This window comes from Phoca vitulina, unplaced genomic scaffold (genome assembly GCF_004348235.1).
Source record: "Phoca vitulina isolate PV1807 unplaced genomic scaffold, GSC_HSeal_1.0 scaffold2, whole genome shotgun sequence".
Lineage (NCBI taxonomy): Eukaryota > Metazoa > Chordata > Mammalia > Carnivora > Phocidae > Phoca > Phoca vitulina.
Genome location: NW_022589705.1, coordinates 28,599,932 through 28,610,462, shown reverse-complemented (window position 1 = coordinate 28,610,462; position 10,531 = coordinate 28,599,932). Strand labels below are relative to the sequence as shown.

The window sequence follows — 10,531 nt, the reverse complement described above, 5'->3', positions numbered from 1 at the left end:
TCCAAGGTCACTCTATCTCACTCAGAATTTGGGCACTTGCCCAGTGACCCTTTGTGGGTGGTCTTCACTTTTCCAAAATAAGACACCCAACGGGAAGCAGGATCATCCAGCTGCCAAGCATCACATTCAAACTACTTCTTTCACTTCATCCTTCTAACAACTTCTGTTTCAATCCCAAAGGGCTGAGGAGAGGCCTGGTTTCATAGAATGTATTAGCTGCGTACCCCTGCATATATAATCACTGGATCAAAAAGCTTTTATTGAGCATCTACTTTATATCCAACACTTTGCTAAGCATCATGGGGTGGCAGGAATCATAACAGAGATCTTTGTTGTTGTTCTAATGAGGCCAATTGCTGATGGTACAGCAGACTGCTATCTTTTTATTTAGAGATTTTTGGCAATACATCAATTCAAATTAATAGATCTAAAAAGTAATTTTTAAATATGTAGTAAATTTTTAAATATGCATGCTGGTTAGTAGATGATTTAGAAAACAAGGAAATGAGTCTAAAGGGGTAAGAAAGAACAACTTCAGGATCTGGATTTTTTCTACCAATAGAAAGAACACAGTTTTCAGACAGATATCATTAGAGGGACAGATAATGTAGCATAAAATTAGGCGCAAGGGTGTTGGAGCTTAAAACCTAGCTCCACCACCTACCAGCTATTTAATAAATTCCTTAATCTCTCTGTGCTTTAGCTTCCTCATCTGTAAGATGGGGATAATGATCTCTCAAAAGGTTGTTGCAGTAATTGTCAGTTAAATGCAAAGCATTTAGGACCCTGGCTGACATATAGTAAGCACTCATTAATATGTGCCACTACGTTTGCTTTCTGGTAAGATCTTTTAACCAAGAGAGATTTCAGAGGTAACAAGAGGGCTGACTAAGTAAAGACAGCTACATTAAAAATCCGTATTTGTTTTCAGAACTCAACTGCACAGTCCCTGACATTAGAGACTGTACCTATTCCTCTCTATATCCCCAGTTACTAACAAAGAGCTGGTACTTACGAGGTGCTTTATCATTATTTGTTGAACTGTATTGAATTCGTTAAACTTTTGAATACTTTCAATTAGCAATAATCACGCCTCGGATAAACCTCATTGGCTACGATACTGCCACTGCGCAAAGCTTTTTTGAATACTTTCGAGGTTGAAAGTGATCACTCAAATGTTCTCCTTCCAATTCCTGAGCCAAAGGAGACTTAAAGCCTAACTATCTAAGATTGATTGAGTCAACACATAATTCCCAGGAAGGAAAAACTCTTTCACCATGAGATGGCTCCTGCAACAGCCGCAGGAGCAGTGGGACTCCCACAGGGGCCCGGAGTCAGAGCAAAGGCAAGGGCAAGGTTATGTGAACAGTGATGCTGATGACGGAAACCAGCAATAGTCATTGTGAAGCAGGAAATCTCAGTGTCAGGGGCTGTGGACAGGGATCGGTGTGGGCATTCCAGCAGCATACAGTCACATGATGGGGAGGCCTGAGGCGGGCATGGGTCAGGTATGTGTCCATTGGCCTACCCAGCACACAAACATTCGAGGGCAATTCCAAAGGAGGGGAAATCAAGGTGAAGAGAGACAGGTAATTCCTTTCTCTCCTCCCGGATGCTGGGTAATAGGCACGTGACCCAGACTCAACATGGAGATGGAGGGGCCAAGAGTGGTTATTGGCACTAGTTGTGGGTGGATTGTCCAGAGACCCAGGGGCAAGTAGCCACTGGCAGCAGCTTCAATAGTAGCTTCCCAAATTGACTATTCTGTGGCATTCTCTATAGAATTTGCTGCCGAGTATCCTTTGGCTCCTGCCTATTTTTTGAGCCTTGTTCTCAAGATTTCCTGGCTATTCTATGAAATCCCTGATATCCTTTCCAATGCATTCCTTTTCTGCTTCAGTTAACTGGAGTCAGTTTCCCTTGTTTGCTACCAAGAACTCTGATTAGCCCAAGAACAGGGCCAGATGCCTCTGTGACTGTCACCCAAACTCTTGATCATCCCAAGTCTGGCATCCTGTCATACTTCCTGGCTATGTGACCTTGAGCATGTTACTTGTTCCCGGATCCTGGGAATAGTGACAGCAACTATCTCAGAGGGTTTTAACGGGATTAAATTAGATAATGAATGTGAAGTACTTTGAAGAATGCACAGCACGTAGTACTCAACTTAGGTTGCCTATTATCATTGCCTGTCATTAATGAGGCAAGGGTAACAAATGACACTCGGAGACCTCGTGGCACTGATTTTATCCTGCTTGTTAACAGGTCTCTCTACTACACCTCTTCATCAATGGAAATCATATTCGATCATATTTTAATAGCTTCTCTGTAATTGTGTGATGTACCACATATAAAGGAAAGATTCTTAAGGCATATTTTTATAAACACACGCATCATTTTCCCCATATGTTTGATGTTATACAGCTTCACCGAAATGGAAATAGAAGCTGACTTTTGTTATCTGTCCTCTCATCCTCTTCTATCTCATAAGACTGCAGACTCAAACGACACAAGAAACTGGTCTTATATTTCCTATGTAGTCTCACAATGTTGAGCACATAATAGGTGCTAAATATACACTCAGTGACTGGTAGCCCAGTACTTAATTTGATTACGAGAGCCATCTGGGCCACTCACTGGTATAGTTTGGACCCATCCATCTGGAACTCCCTCTGACCTCGGTCTGGTCCCCTTTACTAGGACCAGTGACACAAATCACAAAGTCACCCAGAGATCCAAAGGTAGGGCTCATAATGATTGCCTGACTCAGGAGGAGAGCTCCAATTCAGCTTTCTCTGAGACCCCTGTGCTACCTTACCCTGTTACATAAACCAGTACAAAACTGACTTTTCCAGGACAGAACTAGCCAGGGCTCAGAACAGTTTTCCTAATCAGGTTCCAGTCCAATGCTCCACTTAGCCATGTTGTGGGCAGCTGTGAGATTTGCTCTTCTGAGCCCCTCAAGAAACACAGGAATGATGAGCCTCAGTATCATTTTTTCTCCTTGGGGAGAACACTGTCACTGATTCCTCTCAGCATACACTTTATTATCGTCCAAGTTCCCAAAGGCACTTGAGAATATGTGATTAAAGGAATTCCCTAATGTCATATATACAATAAATCTAACTGGCTTTATTATCTAGCAAGGTTTTTTTTTTTTTTTTCCCTCCTTCAATCTAATGCTTCCTGGCTGGAGATGAACTTACTCACCAAATATCCCTAACTTGACCTTACTTTTTTGATGTTGAATTGAGGGTATGCAGGTCAAATGCCAGACTGCCAGCACGTTGTCTACTCCCAGACATGGTTTGGATAAAAAGTCTCTTGTATCTTTCGAATATTCTGGTATCATATATGTAAACCGAATTCAGAATTCCAAAACCTTTAAAGCAGCGTTAGAGTTGAAGGCACTGGTAGTTAAAAAAAGACCTTGCCTTCATTCCTATGCAATGCTTCAATTTCTTGTACCCATTTGTAAATGGGTAAAGAACATCTAAAAGCCCTCCCTCCCCCCTCCACTGATCTCCTTGTACTCTCTCTTCATCAGTGTGGACTGCTATAACAAACTACCATAGGTGGGTGGCTTATAAAAAACTGACATTTATTTCTCACAGTTGTGAAGCCTAGGGGAAGTCTGAGATCAGGATACCAGCATGGTCAGGTTCTGCTGAGGGCCCTCTTCCAACTTGCAGACTGCCAAATTGCTGTATCCTCTCATCCTAGAGAGCAAAGAAAGGAAGCAAGCTCTCTCCTGACTATTCTAAGGACGCTAATCCCATGCATAAGAGCTCCACCCTCCTGACCTCATCTAATTCTAACTACTCCCCAAAGGCTCCAGGTGCTAATAGCATCTCATTGACAGGCTGGATAGGGTTTCAACATGTGAATGGGGGGGTAGGGGGGGGAGGATATAGACACAAACATTTATCCCATAATACCTTCTCATTCTCTTACCAATTCACCCTCAAACCTCTAAGTGGTGGCTGGAGGAAATGATCAGGACAAAGAAACCATTCCAGGGCCTTAAAGTCTGAACCCTGAGCCTTGGATAAGATGATAAGCATGATGAAAATAAACTCTCAGGCCCAGAGGACCACTTTTCTGACAGTAGTTTGCCATTTTGATCTAGCTAATTCTATTCCTGTGCTTCCACCCTTCTGTCAAAGGTGCACCTTCCATTGCAATTGTTGTCTCCTTGCCTACTTCTCCCCTGCAAATGAGTGCTCATTATCAATTTTCATGTCTTCACTGCCTAGGATAAGACTTGATGAATAATGATTAAGATAGATTGCAAAAACTAATTATAAATTCCTTCAATCTGTGTATGTACCACCCTCCTCTTTGCTGTTCCTATCATCCAGAGGTAGAGTTGCTTTCCCCACCCCTTTAATCCAGGTTGACCTTATAACTTGTCCTGACCAATAGAATGAGGCAGAATTACAGTGTGCTAGTTCAGAGCCAAGGCCTCCAGAGGCCAAGAAGCATCTGCTTTTGTTATGAAGTGATGCTGCCACCTTGTGAAGAAGCCTGGGCTAGCATCTTTGAGGATGAGAAGCCACAAGGAACAATGATGAGGAGCCATTCCAGCTGAAGCTCCTTTCACCAACCAGTTGACAGGGAGAACCAATTGCTAGATAAGTGAGCGAGGCTCTCGGAGGCCATCCAGCTCCTCCCGGGCTGCCATTGATGAAAGCAGCCACATGAGTGGCGCCAAGTGAGACCCAACAGATGAACCATCCAGCTGAGCCCAGTCAAACTGCAGACTCAAAGAACCATGAGCAAATAAAATTCTTGTTGTTTTAAGCCATTGATTTTGGGGGTATTTTGTTACACAGCAATAGATAAATGATTCTGTGAGTATTCAATACAGGTTTGTTAGACAAATGAATAAATGAATCAATTAAGAAAAGAGTGGGAAATCTCATCTTACAATTGCAATCCCTGTCCTTATGGTTAGCCCAGCACATTAGCAAGACAGGTTAGGACCTACTTGATGTGACAGCTTTATCTGTACTTGTTCATGGTGATAATCACGCAGACTGGAAGGGGCTAATTTCCTACATCATACCATTCCTGGGAAATTCTAGTAAAGTCTTACATAGAGTCATTAGAACATTTGCCTTCTAAAATCTGTCACTTTTCAAGTGAGGTAGCTTTGGAACAGTCATAAATTGCCTCATTAAGGTAAACAAACATCCTGGTTTGCCTGGGACAATCCCAATTTAGTGCCCTTTCACTCCCAAAGCATTCAGTTTAAATAAGAAATTATATGATCATTCTATCTTTGGGTCTCAGCTCATTATAAATGAGAAATAATGTTAAACAAGAATAATCACAGGGTTATTTTCAGGACTAAAGAAAATAACACATGTGTCAGTAAAAAGACTATCCATTAGTAAGGTATTACTTATTAATAGTACTGATAAATACCCTTTGAAAGAATGATGGTTTGGAAGATCAATTAAAACAGTTACCCCCAAAAAAGGTCTCCTCCTACCTGCTATGATCATAATAGTAACTATAACCATGCACTGAGTGCCTACTAGTTTCCAGGAAGTAAGCAAATTGCATGTAACATACATGCCCCCTTTCTTCAAACTTTTGTGAATATAAATGAATCACATTCACAGCAACTAGTTCAGTTTCTCTCCCAACTGGTTTCTGGCTTCTATGGAAAAAAAAAAAAAAAAATCAAGGAATGTGGCCAGATATTTGTTTCAAAGCCACCAAACATTGTGTAACGGCTAAGAAATTCCCCAAATGCTTTCTGACAGTTAGAAAACATGTATACTAGACTTCACATAACCATGATAGAAAATTTATCACTCCCCTCAATAAAATACTCTTGTACATACATTACTTCATTATTCTACAGATCCTTATCATTAACCTTATTTTACATAAGAGGAAAATTTGAGGCTTAAAAAAGTTAAATAGCTAACTAAAAGTCTCTTCATAAGCAGATGGCAGATTCACCCCAAGATCTATTTAACTCCAAAGCTCTGCTCTTGAATTCTCTTCTGAAGTCCCATTAGATTACTTTTTGTTGTAGATGACAAATATGGGGTCACTACAAAAAATTATTTTTAAAAATTGTTTTTAAAATGTTATTAGGGATAAGAAGATCATGTTGAAGTCTAGCATTCTAGAGCCCTGAGGTTTTAAGGTATAAATCAGTAAATTTTAGTGGACTGCTGCACGAGGGGCAAGGAGACCAACAGAGTATTCAGGTGGCAAGAAAGAAGTGGGACAAAAGTAGGGGGTGTGCAGAGGCAGGGCCAAGTCAGGAAAAGAGTGGTGTGGGATGGAAGTCATGTAGACAGCGGGCCAAGGAAGGGAGGCCTGGGGCAATGGGACCACTCAGTTGGCTACCAGTTTAGAACAAGATCTAAAACAGGAGGAAGGAGAGCCTCAAAAACAGACTTTTTTCTTATGCTGACAAGGGCCAGCCCAGCCTCCTCCATTTTCATCTGGAAGAAGCTATGTTTTAGGTCTAATTCATGAGCAAAAACACTAATGTCCTCCCATTATCCACTGATGGGTACTTTATACTTGTTTTACTGTTGCTTAATAAATAAATTAGAATATAGCTAAACTTGTTCAACAGCCAGTCATTAGTGCAGTTAAAGCTACTGTTCAGAAAACTGAAGGGCTATTGACTCTGCTCAGTTTAATGAAGGAAAATGAGTCACTGGAGATCTGGGCAGGAATGACTCATAGCTACACCAGCAGTCTTCTCTCCATTGTAAACTACTTTCCATCATTGGTAGTCAGCAAGAAGCTAAAAGAATGTTGATGTTTCTTTCCTGAGTGGTTAACTGCCTGAGTTCAGACAGACTGAAACTGTGAATAACAGGAAGTCAACGTTTCTATGGTAAGGGACCAATTAAATAAAAAGTTACAGGCAGTCAGATTTCTCATTAGCCTTTCAGAAATTAAGCATGGTGCTGTCCTGAGAGGAGTCAGGAGATCATCACATAGGAGACTCTCCTGATAGCAGAAGTCCTTCGAGTATAGTAATGATCAGAAGGGAGAGGACTCCTCTCAAAAAACAACCCAACATATACTGAATTCTACTCTAGCATAATGTTATGACAAGGTTCTAAAGGAGTTTTTTGGCTCGTCATGAGTCTTGCCTTAGTCTTGGAGGAGAGATGGCATCAATACAGTAATATATGCTATTAATAAGGAAATGAGGAAATCTGTCATTCTTCAGACATAGAGGCAATGATCAGTTATAGAAGTGATGGGTGGCCTAGCAGTAGGATTCTACAGGCTCAAGCTATGGGAGGAGGTATATTCTTATGAAGAAGGACAGTGCCCACAAAAGTAGAGAGTGAATTATATACAATTATATACAACTCTTAAGAAAACAACAACAACAACAAACTTATGCTTGGAAACACTCAGACCCCAGACTGTTCTCAGAGTGTGGATATTTAGAGGCTTGGAAATGGAATTAAGGTAAGTTTCCTTGGGCAATACCACATCTCTGTTACTCTTGGTTTCCCACTGATCTCTGTGTTACTGAGACCATCTTGGGAGATGTTTGGAATTCAGATTAGAATTTAATGTTCAAAGAATGATATATAACCAAATTATAGATAAATGCAGTAAAACTATTTCAAACTGTTCCTGAAGAGAGAAGCTTCTATAACATACCTTAAACTTCAGAACTGTGGAGCTGATAAAACGGTAAGCAAAACAGAGGCCCTTGTACTCAAGATGTTCATGGTGTAGGAAGGGTACAAGCAAACAGGTATTTATTACACACTGCCATGAGATTTTGGATAGGAATTGCACAAGGTGCTGTGGGAGTATATAGGAAGAGCCCTTATCCAGATTCCAGGAGTCAGGTGAATGAATCGTCCTGTATAAGCCAGGGTTCTCCAGAGAAACAGAGCCAACAAGATGTATGTATATATATATCCCAAGAGAGAGGCTGAGAGAGAGATTTTTAAGGAATTGACTCATGTGATCGTAGAGGTTTGGAGAGTCCAAAATCTGACAGGGTAGGCCCACAGGGTGGAGACTCAGGCAAGAGTTGCAGTCTCCTGGCAGAATAGCTTCTCCCTCGGGGGAGATCAGTCTTTGTTCTAGTAAAGCCTTCGGTTGACTGAACAAGGGACACCTACACTATGTAGTGTAATTTGCTTTACTTAGAATCCACTAATTTAAATGTTAATCTCATTCAAAGAAACACCTTCACAGAAACATCCTGAATAATGTTTGACCAAATATCTGACACCACAGCCCAACCAGATTGATACATAAAATTATTTATTTATAGAATAATTTAAATTAATATCTATTAATATTTGTCTCCCCACTAAACCCATTAAGCAGATGTTTCCCATGCTCCCCTCCCCCTAGCCCTGGCAACCATTAGTCTACTTTCTATCTCTATGGGTTTATCTATTTGGGATATTTCATATAAATGGAAATATACAATATGTGCAATATGTGACCTTTTACATCTGGCTTCTTTCACTTAGTGTAAAAGTCCATCCATGTTGAAGCACGTTTTAGTACTTCATTAGTTTTTCTGATTGAATACTATTCCACTGTATGGATATACCACATTTTGTTTAGCCATTCATCAGTTGATGAGCATTTGGGTTGTTAGCTATTGTGAAGAGTCCTTATATTGACATTTGTGTACAGGTATTTGTCTGCATCCCACTTTCAATTCCTTTGGGTCTAATTTTAGAAGGTGAATTGCTGGGTAATATGGTAATTCTGTATTTAATCTTTTTAGAAACCACTTTTCTTTTCCACAATTGTTGTACCTTTTTACACTCTTACCAGCAGGATACAAGCATTCCAATTTTTCCACATCTTCATTGGCACTTGTTATTTTCCATTTTCTTTCTTTCAATTCAATTAGCCAACATATAATACATCATTAGTTTCAGATGTAGTGTTCAATTATTCATGAGTTGCGTGTAACACCCACTGCTCATTACATCACGTGCCCTCCTTAATGCCAATCACCCAATTACCCTATCCCCCTGCCCACCTTCCCTCCAGCAACCCTCAGTTTGTTTCCTATGGTTAAGAGTCTCTCATGGTTTTTCTCCCTCTCTGATGACTTCCATTCAGTTTTCCCTCCCTTCCCCTATGATCCTCTGCACTGTTTCTTATATTCCACATATGGGTGAAACCATATAATTGTCTTTCTCTGATTGACTCATTTCACTCAGCATAATACCCTCCAGTTCCATCCATGTCGATGTAAATGGTAAGTATTCCATTTTTAAAAAATTATAGCCATGCTAGTGGGTATGGAGTGTTATCTCATTGTGGCTTTGATTTACATTTCCCTAATAACTAATGGTGTTGAGCTTCTTTTCATGTGCTTGCTGGCCATTTTTATATTTTGTTTGGAGAAGTGTTTATTCAACACTTTTGCCCAATTTTTAATTGGGTTGTTTGTCTTTTTGTTGTTGAGTTGTAAGAGTTATCAATATACTCTGGATAATGGACCCTTATCAGGTACGTGGTCACAAATATTTTCTCCCATTTTGTCACATTTGGTTTTGCCCACAGTTATGTCCCCAGGACCTACCTAGTGCAATACCTGGCAATAAATATGTGTTGAATGAATAGGAGGAAGGCTTGGAGACATGAAAAATCTGTAGAAGTTTTAAAATAACAAACTGAAAGGCATTATCAAGTGCTAATCATAGCCTGAGCCTGTGTGTATCTGAAAGTCACAATAAAGGAAATGGGCTGAATAAGCTACACATAGGTTGAATTTACTAGCATGCTCTGTTTGACTTCAAATGTTTTTAGGAATAAGCTTTTGATAATGTAGAATTATAAACAGGGAAATCTGGGCATTTTAATACATTAAGACTGATAATTGATAAGGACCAGCATGCCATAAGGGTATTTTTTTTAAGATTTTATTTATTTATTTGAGAAAGAGAGAGAGAGAGCATGAGCGGGGGAAGGAAAGAGGGAGAGGGAGAAGCACACTCCCCGCTGAGCGGGGAACCCAACACAGGGCTCTATCCCAGGACCCCAAGATCATGACCTGAGCTGAAGTCAGACACTTAACCCACTTAACCCACTTAACCCAGGTGCCCCGTTTTGTTTTGTTTTGCTGACACGACAGTGGTAATATTGCCTTGTGCTTGATCACAGAATGCTTTTTCATTTTCAAAGTGCTTTTCAATCATTAATTAATACTCATAATGCTACTTTTAGATCTTTTATTGCATCCCTATTCATACTGGCATAAAATTGTTAAGGTAAGAAACGCACACACAGAGTAGAGCCTTCTCTATAGTAGTGGGATACAAATACATTTGATTTTATCACCAGTTAATATCTATTTTTAATCTTTTCATTTCCTAAGAGCTGTTCCCTCTAGACTCAAACTACTGAGGTCAACAAGAGAAATTGTAGAAAAAAGTGAAAATAGAACAGAGAATTAAATGTTCTCTTTGTTCTCTCTTTATCCAAACTCTACTTTTGGAAGACACATGGATTTAGGAAAGATTTTTTAATAATATGAAGGGAGAAA

General features: G+C 40.0%; 1 non-coding gene across 1 annotated transcript; it reads right to left on the bottom strand.

Moving 5' to 3' along the window:
* Nucleotides 1-995: 995 nt before the first annotated feature.
* LOC116627283 lies at nt 996-1,138 on the bottom strand. Its single transcript, XR_004298467.1, has one exon. It is a non-coding gene; the product is annotated as a U4 spliceosomal RNA (small nuclear RNA).
* Between the last annotated feature and the right edge of the window lie 9,393 nt (nt 1,139-10,531).